We start from the raw sequence: 18,237 nt of genomic DNA, 5'->3' as shown, positions 1-18,237 counted from the left end.
CCCTCTCTCCTTGCTCAGCGCTGTGCAAAAATAAACTTCCTACTTTCTTCCACCACACCCAGTGTCTGCGATTGGCTTGCTGCACAATGGGTGAGCGAACTCACTTCAGGTTCGGTATCAGCAGCAGTGATGTTCCAGACACAGCACTGGATTAGGAGTCAAAGATATAGACTTGAGTCCCAGTTCAGTGATTCACGACCTGTGGGATCCTGGCCAAGTTACTTTCCAAGCCTGTGGGGTCAACAATACTCCCCTTCTTCACAAGGTAGTTTTCAGGATCAAATTAAAAACTGTACCTGAGATTATGCATGGAAAAGACTCTAGACATAGGAAAGGTTTCTATTTGGTTTTTCAAACGTAGCCCTACATAGCTTCTTCCAGTTGACCTAATGGTTATCAACTCTTCTCTTCTTTGTCTCCTCCCAAGAGGCAGCCCTCAATTCTGGGGAGTTTCCTTAGAGTTGCTCTGGCCATGCCCGTGACCTTGAGAAATGGTACTCAAGATGTGATGCAACAAGGTAGCATAAATTTCCTTCTGTGAAAGATGGAGGACAAGGTCCAACCGTTCAAAGCAACTAATGAACCATATGAATTAGGAATCTGATCTTGACCCCAAAACCAGCTCTATCTTCTTCCTGCTAGTCATATGGATGACCCACCATCCCCTAGAAACTGAACTGGGAGCCAAGATACCACTTTGTGTCTTGTGGTCCTTAACATAATCTACTGCAGAATAACTGCTGTTTGTTCTACACCCTGCCTTGCTGACCTTGAGCTCTTCAACATGAGATCTGTGATCTCCTTAGCTTAGTGTTTCCAGAGTCTGGCCCAGTGCCTGGTTCTTCGTAGTTAGTTATAGATTATTGAGCTCTGAAGGAATCAATGAATTCCTGAGAGAAAGCATTTCCATTCTCCCTGAGATATACTCATAAGCTAAGTCACCATGGTCCCTGCCTTCCTAGAGTTTATATCTTGTCCTGCAGGATCCTTGTACAAAAAGCCCTTCGTGCAATTCAGCCACTTTAACATAAAGACCCAAGACCCTACAAAGTCCACATAAACTCAGAGACTCCTGTGGCCCTATTTCCCAATGCACATTCCCCAGGGCTTTCTAAGTCTGGTACTCTTAAAGATCAGTGGCCATCTAGGAATTAAAGATTCATCAACCCCCACTCTCTCATCCTTCCTTTCCCCAAATCATATTTTCACCATGTTTCACTGAGTCAAGGTCATTCTAGTTATCTCAGCTGCAAAGTTCACAAATCCCCCAAACCACCCACTTTTGAGATTTATTGTAAGTTTGGGGTTCCTAAGACTACCTTTAGCTTTGATAATTCACTGGAAGGCTTTTTAACAGTAATCATTAACATGTTAAATACATATGCCCTTTGACCTACTAATACCTCCTCTTTGAAATAATCCAACAGAAATACTCTCACTAATGCACCAAAAATACTTTCAAAAATGCCCAAAGAGAAGCAAGTTTCTTCCTTACAGCACGGTCAAGTAAAAAATCAGAAATAACCTAAATGTTAATCAGTAGAAGACAATTTTAAAAATATGGTGTATTCTTTTTACATTACAGTGTATCAAGACGTCTTTAAAAACAGTAAGATAAATGTATACATATTATATGAAAATAGTTCTAAGACATTTACAAAACAATGTACATAATATAGTTGTATTTAGGTGGACAGAGCTAAGTGTGTGTGTATTTATGTTCTCGGAATGGTTATAAATGCAGAGAAACATGCCTGGGAAAAAATTGTTCACGATGGTAACCTTTAGATAAGGAATTTTGAGGAGGGGTGAGTGAGAGAGTGACTTTTACTTTTTATTCCACATACACTTCTATTCAGAACTTTTTACAATGACTGTATTATGTGTGTGATGATTTAAAATATCAGATCTTGAAGTTCCCGGGTTTTCAACTACGTAACTTAAGATCAATCCATCAGTCAGAGCTTTCCAGAGAAACAAAATCAATAAGAGATACATAAACATAGAAAGACAGATGAAGACGGAGATAGAGATAAAGAAACTTATTATAAACAATTGGCTCAAGAAATTATGGAGGCTGGCAAATCCAAAATCTGCAGAGTCAATGTCTCAGCCATCAGGCAGGAGAATTCTCTATTACTCCAGGGAGGGTAAACCTTTTTATTCTGTTCAGGCCTTGAACTGGTTGGATAAGCCCCTTCCACCTTGGGAAGGACAATCTGCTTTACTCAGTCTACTGACTTAAATGTTAATCTCATCCAAAAATACTCTCACAGAAACACTCAGAATAATGTTGAACCAAATATCCAGGTGTCCTGCAGCCCAGTCAAGTTGACATATAAAATTAACCATCACACTCAATGACCAAACAATCATTGTGATTAATCTATTTATGGACTGGTTTTAAGAAAACAAAACTTTGTAATCCAAATATGTTATTCAAGTGAATTGCTGCAACAGTTTTTAGAAATAATAATCCATTTTTGTTTTTTTAATAAGTTTTAATTTTAAAATTCGATTAAATTTAAAAAAATCCTTATCCTTTGACACAGCATTGCCCAGTGTTCTGAGTTCAAGTATCATCTCACTAAGCAGTCTGCCCTTTCTGCTTCTTTAGAAAAAGTGAAATACGCAAATCCAGCTCAGAACATTGATTTTTGCTTCAGCCTATCAGATTTTGGAGCCCCACATTCCCCACGTGGTTGTCCTCACAGCTGTTAATCTTAGAACTCTGAAGGATGTAAGTCATGGTGTGGTCTCAATCTCCAAAGTTAGCATTGTAGTCACTAGTTGTGGGGCTGAGTGGTTGGTGATAATGAGGCCGAGGAAGAGGATGAAAGTTTGAGGGTTGCAGAACAAGAGCCTGCTGGAGGGGAAACCAGGGAGAACGAGTCACGCTAAAAGGTGGTGGGGAAGGAAAGGAGGCAGGAGAAAGGTTCACGACTCTAGGGAGTATGGAGCCTGAGTTGGTACTGGATATGGGGCCATGGAACAAGGGACCTCTAAAGCTTAGAGAAAGATCCAGTGTTTACAAGGACCTCAAGAAGAAAGGGTAAGAATAATGGGTGACAAAAAATTGAGTCCTCATTATGTACCAGACACGCCCATGAATTATCTCATTGCTCACAACCACCTTGAAAGATAAGTACCATTGGTGTCCCCATTTTTCAGATGAGAAAACCAAGTTTCAGGTAGAGCTGGGATGTGAACCCTGGACTGAGTTCAAAGCCTGAACTATTAAGAATGCAAACAAGTAACCACATCAAGAAAACTACTTGAAAATAAGAATGACTTTTATACATTCCTACTGAGAGAGGCCGGTGAAGGGAAGAAAAATATAGGAGTGGGAAGCCTAGAGAAGTTTGCCATCTTGCAGGCTTCTGGAAGGGCTTCCTAAATGCAATGGACCTACAGTATTGATAAACAGGAGTAATGATGCCCACTGCTAGAAGCCATGTCTCTCAGCCTTGCTGAGAATGTCCACCAGAAGTATAGAAAACTCCTTGGGGCCTGTTGATGAAATGCAAGTGTGAATCCCAGAGCCGGTGATGACAGCCAAGCTGGATGGAGTTCCAGACTTGCTTCCTGAGGACCCAGCTCCACAAATTAGAAGAGATGCCAGGCCAAGATGCAAAATGAAACTATGCAATTGGCATCAAGGAGACACAGCAGTGTAACTCCCAGTGAAAACTTAGGGACTCCAGGTCTAGGAGGTGGTGGATATGCATCATCTCCTGAAGTTCCATAACCAATGAGTGATGCAAAACTTCTATCTTTTATCAGCAAATGTCTGAGCAATCTGTGAGCATCCTTTCCTGGGTGCAGGCTCATCCTGGAGAATGGCAAGGAGATTGGCTATAAAAGGGGGATTGGAAAGGGTTTTCAAGGATGGCTGATAAGCAACCAATGAGATGGGAAATTCTGCTTTGGGATTTCAGGAAAAAAGAAAAGATTCTCATTTGAAACTGTATGGGAAAAAGAAATCAGCAGACACCAAAGAGAATACATTGCCTTTATTTCCCACCCATCTGAATATGGCCTGTGTTCCTGTTGGAATGAATCCGTGACTGGGCTTTTAACAAGCAAAGCCATTATTCTAGGTCTTTTCCTGTCTCTCTTTCTCTGAAAGGCAAAAAAACTGCTTCCCCTTCTATGTATATTTCTCCCCCTTGAACTTTCACTTGCCAGAAGAGAATCAGCCAGTTATTGTTTATTTATTGGCTGTGATGACTTTCAGGTTCAGGTTAAATAGGAGGAATGTGATATTCCCATAAGGAAGCTGGAGCCTCTTAAAACAATACACGGGACACCAAATAACCTCATGGACCCACATCTGAGTCAAGAATCAGGAACCAAAGAGTACAATCCACATCAGGGCTCCTCTCAGAATTTCCGCGTAACAAGGATTCTGCTCCTCCAGTCTCAGCGTGGAGAAACAGCTCCATCGGTGCAGAGAAGCAGAGCCATCTCTCTGACACCAGTGATGTGGGGTAGGAAACAGGGATCAATCTCTGCTTCCCTGTGCCGGAACAAGCTGCTTCTGCGTGAGAAACCAATGAAGGAGTTTTCCAAATTGCAGGAGAAATGCATCAATTAATTGCCTTATACAAGTGAAATAAATATAAATTTGTCTTATACAGCAGTATCTTATACATAGTGTAAGTCAGAATCTGATTTAGTGTCAAATTATATACTGAGATTTTTATATCTGATTTAACAATATATCAAAGTGCTTTGGGAAAAAGAAAAAAGGAAACATAATGACTTCTAGGTGCCCTGCCACCTAGTTTGTGAATTACATCTATTTTGTGAATTATAAATATAGAAATATAGAATTTATAGATCTTATAAATATAGAAGATCAAATTTTAGGCTTTAATGATAAGGTAATTTGTGCAAGCCAATGTTCCCTTTAATTTTTTAAGTTGTGCTACATTGGCACTTCTAAGAACAAGTGCAAGCGATGAAAGTTTAGTATTGTGATCAGAAACTTAAAATCAACTTGTCATTTTAATGACATGAACATTCTCAACTAACCACAAAGGAAATTGTTTTGACAAGGCAAAACTTCATTCTGCAGGATTTTTTTCTATTTCCTATTGTTGGGTGTCTGTCATGTGTAATCCATATCAGTGCTGACAGTTTCCCTGATTCTGTGTGTGGTAACATCTACCACACAGGTTGCACACGTCCACACACCCTCTCACTGGACCACAAGAGATGAAGAGCCTAGATTGGATTTCCCGTGCCCCAAAGAGTTCCCCTTTTTCTTGCCCTGTCCCACCTCCCTTCACGACTTCCATATAACGTTCTATGAGTCTTTCTGGTGGATCCTGTTCTAGTTGCCTCTGGTGATTCCTTAGCACATCTGTGTACTCTCTTCTTGTGAGCATAGAGCCTTGGGGATCTCACGCTTTGACCTCCGCTTGCTCCGCTCTCTGCCCTATACTTCTTTCCTGTCTTCCATCCCAGCCAGCACAATCCAGCACAGGCAACAGCAGTCAGATGCACCGTTAAATGTCTAAAAGTGCATCAGCCTCATTCTAACTGATGCTTTCAAAGCATCATTTCAGATTTATAAGTCCTTAGCAAAGACTTTGCTTGCCTTGTGTTTTAATTCTATTAATAATTCTCAGCTTACATCAAAAGCCAACTTTTGGGTCTTAGCTTCTGGAAATTTTACTCCCATTCCCTTCCTCAAGTCTCAAAGGTACCATTTTATCTTTCACATCCAGCTCCCCTATCTTTTCTCAATGCGTTGGTTCTTCCTGCCTTGTTCTTCTTTCTGCTCTTAGTTTGTCACATCTTTAAAAATCTGCTTTTTTTTCCTGGCTGCAGTCCAGTTGCCAATTCTGCAAACACATTTCTTTTGAGCATGGTAGCACCTGTCATATATCTTACATACTTTTTTGTGTACATGTATATAGTGACACAAAGTACATGTATCTTTCAAAAGTAGTCTCTTGAGCACTTAATTCCATAAAACCTTTCACCCCACTTGAGGGAAGAAAAAAAAAGTTGGAATTCCATCAGGCTGAACTTTTAGATACTTTAGAACTTTTAGAAATAATATGAGCAATATGTGGTGCTTAATGAAAGACTGTGGAGTTTCCTGTTTTTCTATTATTGCAACCATTAGTGGCTTTCCAAGCCTTAGTTGTGTATTTGCCTCATGAAAAGTGAAGCCTGCTCAGTTCCTCCCAGAAGAAGCAGTGCAGAGAAATCATGCAAGAGATCATGGAAGCATAGGCTTGGTAGATGAGTCATTTTTCCCATTCTTTAGGGAATTTGCTGTAGGATCCCACAGTTATTCACTTCCTTGAAATTTCACGATAATGTGAGCAAGAGAGATTGTCATCCTTTCACTTTTTTTCTCAACTTTCTTATGGTCCCAAGAAGATTTCAAGCTTTGTTCCATGTATTTGGCATGTCCATTACCAACAGTTTTACCCAATTTTGTCTCTCCGAGTCATGAAAATCCTGAGGAATGTGGACTGGACTGATCTAAAAATCAGAGTTTTTCAGAGTAAAGCTCAGCTATTTCCAGCAAAAGGTCCTGAGCACAGGAAATATCAGTACCTAATGCACATTATAACACCTTTCTTATTTCCTGAGACTATGCTAATCTTAAAAGAAAAGGTTGAAAATTCTTTAACATTGAGAACTTTTGTTCCTCAAAAGATACCATCAATACAGCAAAAATAAAAGATGCACACTGAGAGAACATATTAATTGATGATAATATATAAAGAAATTTTACTGATGAATCAATGGATAAGAAGAAAAAGATAAACATCTAATAAAAAATTTCACAAAATATATGATCAAGCATTTCACACAAAACCCTCCACATATAGCCAGTAAACACATGAAGAGATATTCAGTCTCACTAAGAATGGAGAAATGCGAATTAAGAGCATTTAATTTGGAAAAATAAAGTCTGATAACACTAAGTTTTAAAGTGGATATGTAGTGATTGGAATGGTTATATATTGCTTTGGGGATGTAAATTGGTACAATTTATTTTTGGAAAAAATGATATCTTTTAAAGTTGAATATTCATAAACTCTAATGATCCATCAGTTTGAATTCTAGTCATATACTCAAGAAAACTTCAGCACATGCGTACCTGGAGACACTTATAACAATATTCCTAGCAGCATGGTCCTTAATTGGGAAAAAAAAAAATCCTGGAAACAAAACAAATGCTCAATAACAAATGAGATAGTAAGAAACATAAACGGTGGTGTAGTCACATAATGGAATATCCATAGCAATGAAAATGGATGAATGGATGTGCAACAGCATAGAAGAATTGCAGTTACATAATATCATAGGAAAAAGCATGTCCCAAAAGACAACATTTAATATGATAGTATCTTTATATAGTCTGAAAACAGAGAAATTAATGTACCATTTAGGCATAAGTGTGACGTGCGAGCATGTGTGTGTGATTGTTAAAAAGTAATTTAAACAAACAACAGACGATAAACACAGATTCAGACAATGGCTGCTTCTGAGGAAGAAAGCAAGGGTGGAGTGATGTCAGGGAGTTCATGGGTAGGTGTAGGTTATTAATAACATCCTAGCTGTAGGGTTGTATAGTGGTTTATAAGTGTCCACTGCATTTCAAAAGGAAGGAGAGAAAGAGGTGGGGGAGGGAGACAGGAAAGAAGGAAGTGAGAGATGACTGACCTCGCTTCTATGCATTCCTGCTGTTTGTTGCAACCATAGACAAATGACCGCTCATAGCATTTCATCATGAAACTTCTCAGGTAAACATTAGCATTGTTCACTGTGATTCAATTGTCCTCCTTTTGGAGGCACATAGAACACTGTGCTTCTTCTGTCTGAAGTTAAGCAGAGCCATGTGACTTGGTCTAGCCAAGAAACGTAAGCAGGAAGTGTCACTTTCAGGCTGAAATCTTGACAAGGCAGGGCAGGAGTCAAGGTACTCCTTTTCCAGCTTCAGGAAATATCTAAAATAGGCAGCACTGGCTTGTTGGTATGTTTATAGGTGATGAAGAAACTAACATTAGAGGTTAGAAATATGGCGCTTCTGTGTTATGGTGGCGTGAAAAATGTGAAATCCGTTGCCTGTGGTCTCAGGAAGTATGTTATAAACCTACTGCACTTGAGCTCTAAGAGAAGACATTAGCGAAACAATGTCAGCCCTGTGAGCCAGCTGCCTTGGCTGCCTTTGCTAATATGTTACAACAGAGACGACCTTGAGAAAAAAGATGATCTGTTTTGCAGGCAGGAATGAAAGGAATACTGACTCTGTGACTTCAGCAGGTAAACGATATGGAAAAATTTCCTTGATAAAACATCTTCGATCAGGCCACACACACACACATATTCACATAAGCACTATATGTATATATGTATAAATACAACTCCCCAAATCCTTCTCTCCATCCATGTCAGTCAACAACGAGTATTTACTATTTGGTGTCTCAGACATGCAACATAGTGACATAGTGACACAGATACAACCTAGCAGCTGAGGGAGCTGAGAAAGATTGTTCCTACACTACATATCAAACTTCTTACATTTGACTAGCAAAATTTAGGGGAACAAAACAGTAAATTTTAAAATTATATTTACATTTAATAATATTCCAGATGTTCGTTCCTTGGGGGTTAACACAGGGCTTTATCCTCTGCCGAATACTGATTCGATACTATCGAGGCTACATGGCCAAAACGTACACTCAGTGACTTCTACCGAAAAGGTGTGTAACTGCTGGGTCAGACCTCTGGCAGTCCTGAAACCTGGGCCTGGCAGGGAGTTGTTGTGATTGCAACACAGGTTTGCCATGTCCTGATGCTCTGAAATACAGCACTGTCATAAGTTCCAAAATAATATTTGGGGTATAATAACATATGTTAGTGTTTTTGAAAAGTATGAAATCTGAATCAGTACATCTTAATATATATCCAGAGAGGTACATTCTGCAAAATTTCAAACTGAATAAAACTGCATTCCTTAAAAATATTTCACTATATCCATCCCTTGCTTAAAAGCCTATCATGGTTTTACCCCAGGAAATACACCGGAATTTCAATCTTGAAAAATATCATGGTGTACTGGAATACTGAAAGCGTGTTTTGTAATCACAACATTCCGGTGGCAGGCCCAGATTTTAGGCTTGGTTCTGGTCTATTCCTGCCATTGTTGTGTTGTTTTTTAGTTCTTACTCCTAGACATCTGAATACTCTTTTCTCGTGTTAATTCATCTGGACCTATTGAGTTATTTGATTCATCTGAGGTGGGCAGAAGGAAGACCAAAATCTTTGGGACTGGTGGAAAGAAGCTCCTGGTGGAAGAGATGAGGAGAAGAAAAAAGAAAGGCATAAAATAGGAGGTCTAGTGAGTAGTTGTAAATCATGTTATCATAAAACAAACACTGAGTGAGCTCTGAACTCACATGAGTGCCTTGACCCAGTACCTTGAAATTCTGATTTAAATGTTCCGGTGTGGGGATTGGGTATCTGTATTTTCAAAAGCTCCACTAAGATGCAGCCAGGAATTGGAAGGACTACGTAAGGTCTCATTCGCCACTATGGAAGTGTCCCATGCATGTGACTGCTTCATAGGAGAGCTGAGCATCGGCCAGGGATGAAAGTAGCACTCCTCTCTCAACAGAACTCTTTGTGCAGCCTGGAGAAAACAGAAGAAGAAAAAGATAGACGGATGGGTTAGAAACATGTTCTCTGTGTTGGGAAGAAAGTTTCTCACAGTTTTTATACTAGAAGATACAGAAAGAAAGAAATATTACATAGAAACTCAGTGCACAAAAATGAATACCTCCCCTATTACAAGCAACAGAATTGAGCGCTTTCTTTTCTACTTTTAAAATGAAACCTGCGGTCCAGTACTCACTAAACTGATTTCACAGCTGACTAATTGGTTCAGACTGCAGATTGAAAGAACTATTTTTTATCAAATTTGGCCTTTTGCAAAATCCCAGTAAAGAATCTTAGGTCTCATTCTCCTACGCTGATCCTTTTTCACGCTCTTCTTTAGCCTGGCACACAGTGTGAAGAGAGACTCTTCTCTCAGGAGAAGTTGGAAAAAAAAGTGAGGAGACTGTAGTATAACTAAAACTAATGCTTTTTCACTTTCACTTCAGAGTTTTGTGGGTCATCTATTGAGAATATTCCTAGATATAGTGTCAGGTGCATCCTGGCATGAAATCACCTTCAAAGAATGCTGGTGTCCCTGGGACGAAAATGAGTGGGGCCCTAGTTACACTCCTTGCTCTCTTCTTGCTAATTCCATTTTGAGTTTCTCCTTTTGAGGTTCTTTCCTCAGTCCCTTTGGAGAATAATTTCTCTGTAAAGGCTTACTCCTTCCTAGCTAAGGTGACCCAACAGCATCTACTCCTGTTGACTCCTCCAGATCAGAACCTTTCCTCTCACCTTCCCCAAATGGATGGAAAGGGCCTGAGGCCTGGGTTCCAGGGCCAGGGTGGTCAATAACAGGTCAAGTGGCTTCCCTTAGTCCTTAGCCCCTTGGCAGCACAACTCCTCAACTGTAAAATGTGGACTTGGATATATTCTGAGGTCCCAGTTGGCCCTCACATTCTAGGACTCTCCCATGCCTGCCCCTCCTCCTCAGAGCACTGGGACGTGGAGTTAAAGAGGGTGTGCTTCTCTGCCCAGGGTCCTCTCATTCCGACAGCAGTCTGTTTCTGAATGTGGGGGATGGATGCTAAGCACATCCCTCCCTGGGAGGTGTGGGAAAGCCATCACTTTGCTGCAGACTAAGGGGCTTCAGGAGTGAAGTGGCTGCTGAAGAAAGGCTGGTAGGGGTCTGGCTAAGGCTCTGCAGCTGCTCTGAGCTGGGATGTCACCAGGCTCCTGGTGGGGTGAGGACAGGGTGTCCCTCGATGCTGCACCACAGCCTGGATGGAAGTGCAGGGAGGTGTTTCTTCTACCTTGTGGCTCTCACTTTCCCCTTCAGCGGCCTGTGCTCCTCCTTCAGCTCCTCCCCTCAACAGGAGCTCAGCGTCCTGCTGGCCTCTGTCACCACATAGCCATCCCTCCAGGCTCAGCTATCAGCAGGACCTGACAAAGACTCACATTGGATTTTTTTCCCTCTGTCTCTGTCACATATCAAGTACTTGTGGAACTGAGAAAAGATATTGCTGATTTGAAAGAACCTGCATCATAAAAAGTAGCTTTTCTGCTTGATGAAAAATCTAAAACAGCAAATCAAGCCCAAACAGAACCGTGAAGGGATCCTTTGCTGAGAATCAACATCACAACCACAAAATACACTTTTTTTTTTGTTTTTTTAATCACCCAAAGGCCATAGTTTACATTAGGGTCTACTCTTGGTGTTGCATAGTCTGTGGGCTTTGAAAAATATATGACATGGATCCACCGTTATAGTTTCATACAGAATAGTTTCACTGTTCTAAGAATCCTCCGCACGCTGCCTATTCACCCCTCCCTCCCCTCAAACTGTGACAACCACTGACCCTTTTACTGTCTCCATAGTTTTGCCTTTTCCAGAATGTCCTATAGTTGAAATTACACAGTTTGTAGCCTTTTCAGATTGGCTTCTGTCACTTAATAACATGTACTTAAGGAACCAGGAGCAACTGGCAGAAGACAACATGACAAAGCGGGCGTTCTGTGCCACCAGCTGGGCTGTGCAAAGAGCAGACAGCACTATCTATGCAGTGCTCTTGCTGACAATGTTCAGCCTGAATTCAGTCATGAGGTAGTTCTGAGACAAGTGCAGAATTTACACCACTGAACAAGACAACTGGCCTCACCTCTACAAACAAGGTAATGTCACTGCCACCTAAAATAGCAAAAGTTTTTTGGTTCAAAAGGACTAAAGAAAGCTTTTTGGTTGTTTAGAACCCAAAAAGTCTCTTGCCCTTTTTGTCATCTTATTTGGGTGACATTGACTGTTTGAAGAAAGACAAACAGTCTACATTGTGTACTTGTCTGACCACTTCCTCATGACTAAGCTCAGGCCGACCCTCTTGCCAAGAGCCCTACGTAGTTAGTGCTGGGTGCTTCCTAGTGGAGCCCACCTGGAGACCAAGAATGTCCGGTGTGTCCACCTCTGTGACTGCCGTACTAGCATGGGTCACGTTGTCATGGAGGGGCCTACGAGATCTGTTCATCGTAAGGGCACATTTTTTCCTTTCTACAATTAATAAGTAATTTAGTGAGTGGTACTTTGAGAGTGTGTGAATATCCTCTTTTCTAAAGATCTTTCTCTAAAAATTTTACCATCCATTAATGACCCCTCCTGTGTGTCAATTATCATATTCGTATTTGTATATTGGAAATTTTCTAATTCAGTCTTTCCCATAAACATGTATTTGCTGGCATTGTACCCTGAAAAAGAACATTACCACCCCCTTCCATAGCATTAAATTTTGTTTTGACTATCACTGTGGACTCATGTATTTTTTAAATTCAGTGTTATAAATCATTATCATCATGAATCATTGGGTGAATACAAATATAAATTAATAAAAATATTCTTTCTCTTCTTCATATTTATATCCCAAACTCACCCATATCTTTTGGCCTATATTAACCATGCACAGTAGATTGTATTTACTATATTTCTTTCTCTACCTTTTTTTTTCTAGAGAACATGTGATTTCTCGATTCATTGTAATGTTTTTATACAGAATATAGACTATCTTAATTGATTTGTATTGAGAAAATGGTTCCCATTGTACAAGCAACTCAAAAATAAATCATCAGTCTGCAAACTAGCTTTTCGCCACTGAGGAAGTTCTGGCTAGGACCTCAGAGATGTTTAATAAGCTTGATACATAATTACTCAATGTATGACATTGGTATTAAGGATATTTTTAATAGCACTTGAAATAAATCATTGCAATATGACTTTAGGCAAGTCACTTAACTTTTATTAGGTTTCAATGACCTCAGTTTAAGAAGCATCTGGATAACTTTTTTTCCTGCGACAGAATATGCTTTTGAGCTCCCTCACACAGCAACATCATCCTGCAGTTTGTATGGGGGTGTGATGGAGGTGGGAGCCCAACTTTGAAAAGTCATCTGCCCGGTCCTTCCTTCACTCAGTCATGAAAGCTTAATGGAACACGTGGAGGTTGTGGCCATCGTCACCCTTGTGAAACCACCAGCCTAGACAATCCCAGCAGAGTTACACAGACACACACATCAGGAGGACGTCCCACATTTCAGCCTCACCAACCGTGGGTAGGATGTAGGTTAGGAGATGACTCTGTCTCGTGCCACACCTCTCTTGCTGACCCCAGCTGCTGTGCCACTAAACACCACTGTACATGTGTGGCATATATTCTTTCTGCGCCTGGTCAGGGCCTGTATTTTCCCACATACTTCAGACAAACACAAACATAGGTCACTGGTGTGTACCTACACAGGCAGATCCGGCAACACTGTTGCATAGAAACTGCCCTTCCATCCACTCCTGTTGAATATATTGCTTGTCCAAAGGCAGATACAATTACATCATCTGATTTACTACATGTATTCAAGCAGATATATGTGAAATTTTTATATGCCTTTGACAAGTAGAAGAGATCCTATGGAATTGTAACTAAACTCGTAAGTTACATACACAGAGTTCAATTTTTATAGAAAGTAAAAATCAAAACAAACTACACATATCAACGGAAGTTGAAGTAAGTAGATGGAGATGCCAAAATTCACTTCAAGTTATATGAAACCCAAAATGTTGCTGTGGGGGGAAATGGAGTCAACATTATAATGGGATATGTTAAGAATAATACTAACAGGTGGTTGGGATAGATATCTTTGGTTGAATTAACTTATCACAAGCTAAGTAAAGTATATTCTCAAATTGACTCCACACTCTTCAAAGGGAATGAAAAATTGGTAGAGAGTAAAAGAAAAACGAGTAAAGTTTTACATAATTCTTTGAGGAAAAGCATCGAGGACAATTCAAATTGAAACAGATTGATGCATGACCTCAATAGATGCCTCAGTAAAAGAAAGATGCTGAGAAATGTGGCTGCCTCAATGTTTTTCTCTGCACCTCCGAGCCTGAACAAGGAGAAGTTCTCAGATTTGAGAAAGTGTTTGGAAGGATCAGCACAGGGAAGCCAAAAGCTGAAAGGCGCTGAGAAGGATGGTGTCCTTCCTTAGAGACCTTCACAGAGGATCAGGGCAGCCTTGGAGCTCCAGCATAGAGAGCCTTGTGCTTTGTGGTCGGCAACTCTATGGTGATATGGGGTCTGATAAAGCTTCCTGACTTACAGATGACCTCATTTTAGGGGACCTTGTTTCCACCAGAAGAGAAGAATCGCAGCCTCTCACCTCCAGCGTTATTAAGAACAACTTTGTTTTCAATAGATCGGTTTGTTGTTCATTTATTTCTCCTCTCACCCACTTTGGGACCCTCCACTTCCTCCTCAAGGCTGTATCTCTCCTTGCCTCCCACCCACAGTCATCTCCAGAGCCCAAATGACTAAGGAAGCAGTTATCCAGACGCCACGCAGTAGGGCTGGCTCTTCTCTTGGGAGCTGCCTTTGTGGGGCCATGTTCAGATGGGGCCTCTTTAGCGACCTGACATCTTTAAACCATTCTTTCCATTCAGCTCATCCACATGGATTTGGAGAAAACTGGGTCATTGATAAGATGCCTCATGCATCTCTTCCTCATCTCTTTCCATAGAAGAGGCAGTAACTATGCTCTTCCAAGAAAATATTCTGGGGGCCAGCCTGGTGGCGTAGTGGTTAAGTTCGCATGCTCCGTTTCATCTGCCCGGGGTTCACAGGTTCAGATCCTGGGTGCAGACATACACATCACTCATCAGGCCATGCTATGGAAGCATCCCACAGACAAAACAGAGGAAGACTGGCACAGATGTTAAGCTCAGGGTGAATCTTCCTTAAGCAAGATTGGCAATGGAGGTAACCTCAGGGCCAATCTTCCTCAACAACAACAACAAAAATCCTCCCCTGAGTGCTGAGAACCTCCAGCAGTAAGATGAGAAGAAATAAACCAGAGCTGGACAGAAAGAGCTAAAGGTTCAGATGGAGGAATCTACTCTGGGCCCTCCCGGTAGGATCCCTTCTCTGAAGGAGTGAAGCTTCCTGCCAGAAGCCACCAGGGACAAAGGACTTGCACTACAACTGCTGAGTCCTTCTCCCTTGTTTGGTTTGCTGTATAGGTCTTTACTTTCAGGTAAAATTCACTATACATGCACACCAAGTACATAATTCACATTATAACTTTTGAGGGCCCTGGGCATTTTGTCTTCATGGGTCCCTTCATGCATAAACCATTAAAAAGTATATTCTACCACTGCTGGTATAAAAAAATGTATTATTACTATTATATGTTAAAACATTGTCTTTGACCTAAAAGAACACTGCTTTTCATCTGATTTTAAAATAAATTCAAACATTTTCCTGTGCCTCTGGTGTGGATCCCTATGGCCCCCTGTGTGCCATCATGAGATGGAGGAGGAAGGGGAGTGGTTGGAGAGGGAGGATGTGGGAAGAGTAGGGGGGCAGAGGAGGAGGAAGAGGGGCGAAAGGAAGAGGAAGCAGAAGAGCATGGAGAGCTCAATGCCAAGGAGATGCAATTCCCTGGCCCCAGAATGGCAGCCCCTGTCTCTCTGGAACTCCCCCTTACCAGATTCTGCACACACCCCCCCCCCCCCGACTCTGGTCTCTCCTCCTCCAGCCTCCCTTCTACCCACAGGAGCAGCCTCTCATTTCTCCTCCGACGCCCTGATCCTGAGGATTCTTTCCTTTTCCACTCAATCTCCCCAAGCTTAGGCCCAAGTCCTTCACCCAGAGCAGGACTGTCCCCTCCCAACCACTGGCTCTCCAGGCCTTTACGTGCCAATCTTTGTCTTGTGGTTCTGCAGAGTCCAAAGCATAAACACCTCCCAGGAGAAAAGGAAGTGTGGGCCAGGTCTCCTCGTGGAGTCATGGGTCCCCCTGCTGAACTGAATCCAGCCATCCCGGCTCTTTCCAGTTGGATTTGTGAAGACGTCAACATTGAATGAGCGGGGAGAAGGGACACAGAAAACACACTGATGAGTACTTTAACATGTAACCTTCCATCTGTATATCCAATACATCACCTGCATTCAGTTTTGTTTTATTCCATTCATATGAATTGGATAATCTGCATGCTTTGCTTTATACATTTTCTTTTCTTTTTTCTTTTTTTCCTCAGAAGTCTTGGATAGGCATAACACAGGACCCCAGAATTTTTGTTGTGTAATCTACCATGCCCAGGACACCTGCACAAGAAGGACCATAGCCTTGTTGTGTGAAAGATCCACAGACTATAAACAACCAAAATGTCCACCATCAATAGAATGGATAACTAAGTTGTGGTCTATTTCATTAGCAACCACAATGGAAGAATCACTGATGATTGTTAAATCCATAAGTCTTAGTGAACAAAGCCAGGCAGGAGAGAATATATGCTATATGATTACAGATTAAAATCCAGACCTGTGAGGAGTGTGTAATAAACAAAATTATCAAATATGTGAACAAAGAATGAACCATCATGAAAATAAGGTTGAGGTTACTGCTAAGGCCAGGGAGGGAGATGTTATCAGGAAGAGGCATGTGGGAAGCTTCTGGAAGCCTCGTATGTTCTAGGTATTGATCTAGGTGGGGGTTATGTTAATTTATAGCCATACATTTACGTTTTATGCAGCCTTCTGTATATTGTGTTACACAATTAAAGAAAAACTATCATTCTGTCACTGTACATCATGCCAGGAAGCGCAAACTATGCTAAGTGAGCAGTTGGGTTATCTTCATCTGCACAACACTGTGAGGTGTGGGACACCATTACAGCCATGTGACCCACGAGGAAATCATAGGATGTAGCCCCTTGTCCCAACCAGACCAGTGGTGGCACCAGGACTGGAGGAGGCCATGTCTGACAGAGACAATGCTGGCAACCACAGCCCTGACCTATCGTCCCTGGACCAACAATGGTATCTCTGAGGAGCTTGGAACCCAGTCCATTCTAGAGCCATGGAATGAAGTGTCAAGCTTTTTGGGGTAGAGGTAGGAATAGAGAATTTTCCTACCTCGAGGAGCCTTTCAAAGCAGGAAGTGTGTGTGATAACCATGGCAGAGAAGGGAACTTCCCAGTTACCCCCAGGTATTATGAGGGCCCGTTGGGCAGAGCTCCTCAAGGACAGGATTGCCAGAGCATTCCAAATATCTCAGAGCCATTAGACAAGCAATGCCCAAATGCAGAGGTGAGGGGATGGTGGTCTCCAACAGAAGTCAACAACCTCGGAAAGAACATACAGCCAGAGAAGAGGCAGAACCTACAGAACATGGCCTGAGGTTCCCAGCAGCCACTTTCTCAGGTGTCCCCAAAAGCTCACCCTCCGTGGAAGCACATGGGAGAAACACACACACACTCGCTCTCAGAGCAACAACAAAGGAAAAAACAATAGCTGATGCCAACAGTAGCAAAGCAGCAGACAGTGGAGACAATGGACCTGGCCAAGGCTGTTCTTTAGAGTCTGTGGCAGGCTTTACGCAATATATGGGAGAGAACCTCACTGTCCACAGCAGGGAGTCAGCGGAAGAGCTAGAGTGGTAAATTTGAAAGGAAGGAAGAACAGATGGGGAAGACCCAAAAAGTAGAAAACGGAGCTAGAAGCTCGGGATCAAGGCAGCTCTCCTGGACTCCCAAATAGAATAAAACCCATACACCTTAACTCCCCACCACATATTACAAAGCCAATTTGGTAGAGTCAGGAAAATGGCAGAGAGAAGAAAATATGAGGGATAATCGAACCACCTTACCCTGAGGAAGCACAGCCATTTGGGGGATATCTGGGGAATTTGAAAAATTGCTTTCCACTGCCCTGGCATACCCTTACATTCCTTACGCCGTCCACTCACCTTCTCTAGAACCACCCCCACCGCCCTGCCCCCTGTAGCCCCCCAGAGCTCCTCTACACAGAACTTGCACTCAAATTCATGCAACAGTCCTTGACTCGGTCCCAGTGGCTCAGGAAGTCTCCTAGAGCAGGAGTAACGGATGTCTAAACAGCTGCCCCCGGAGCCGCGTCATCCGCATGAGACACGCCCCACGCAGGACAGCGCTGGCATTACTTTCCTTCCGGCCCATGCCCCGCCCCCTGCCCACAACTTCCCCGCCCACTCCACCTTCCCAGCCAATGGCGGTCAGCAGACATAACAGGAAGTGACGTCCTCACCCTCCAGGTTT

This window comes from Equus caballus, chromosome 5 (genome assembly GCF_041296265.1).
Source record: "Equus caballus isolate H_3958 breed thoroughbred chromosome 5, TB-T2T, whole genome shotgun sequence".
Classification (NCBI taxonomy): domain Eukaryota; kingdom Metazoa; phylum Chordata; class Mammalia; order Perissodactyla; family Equidae; genus Equus; species Equus caballus.
This window is presented reverse-complemented; position numbering follows the sequence as displayed.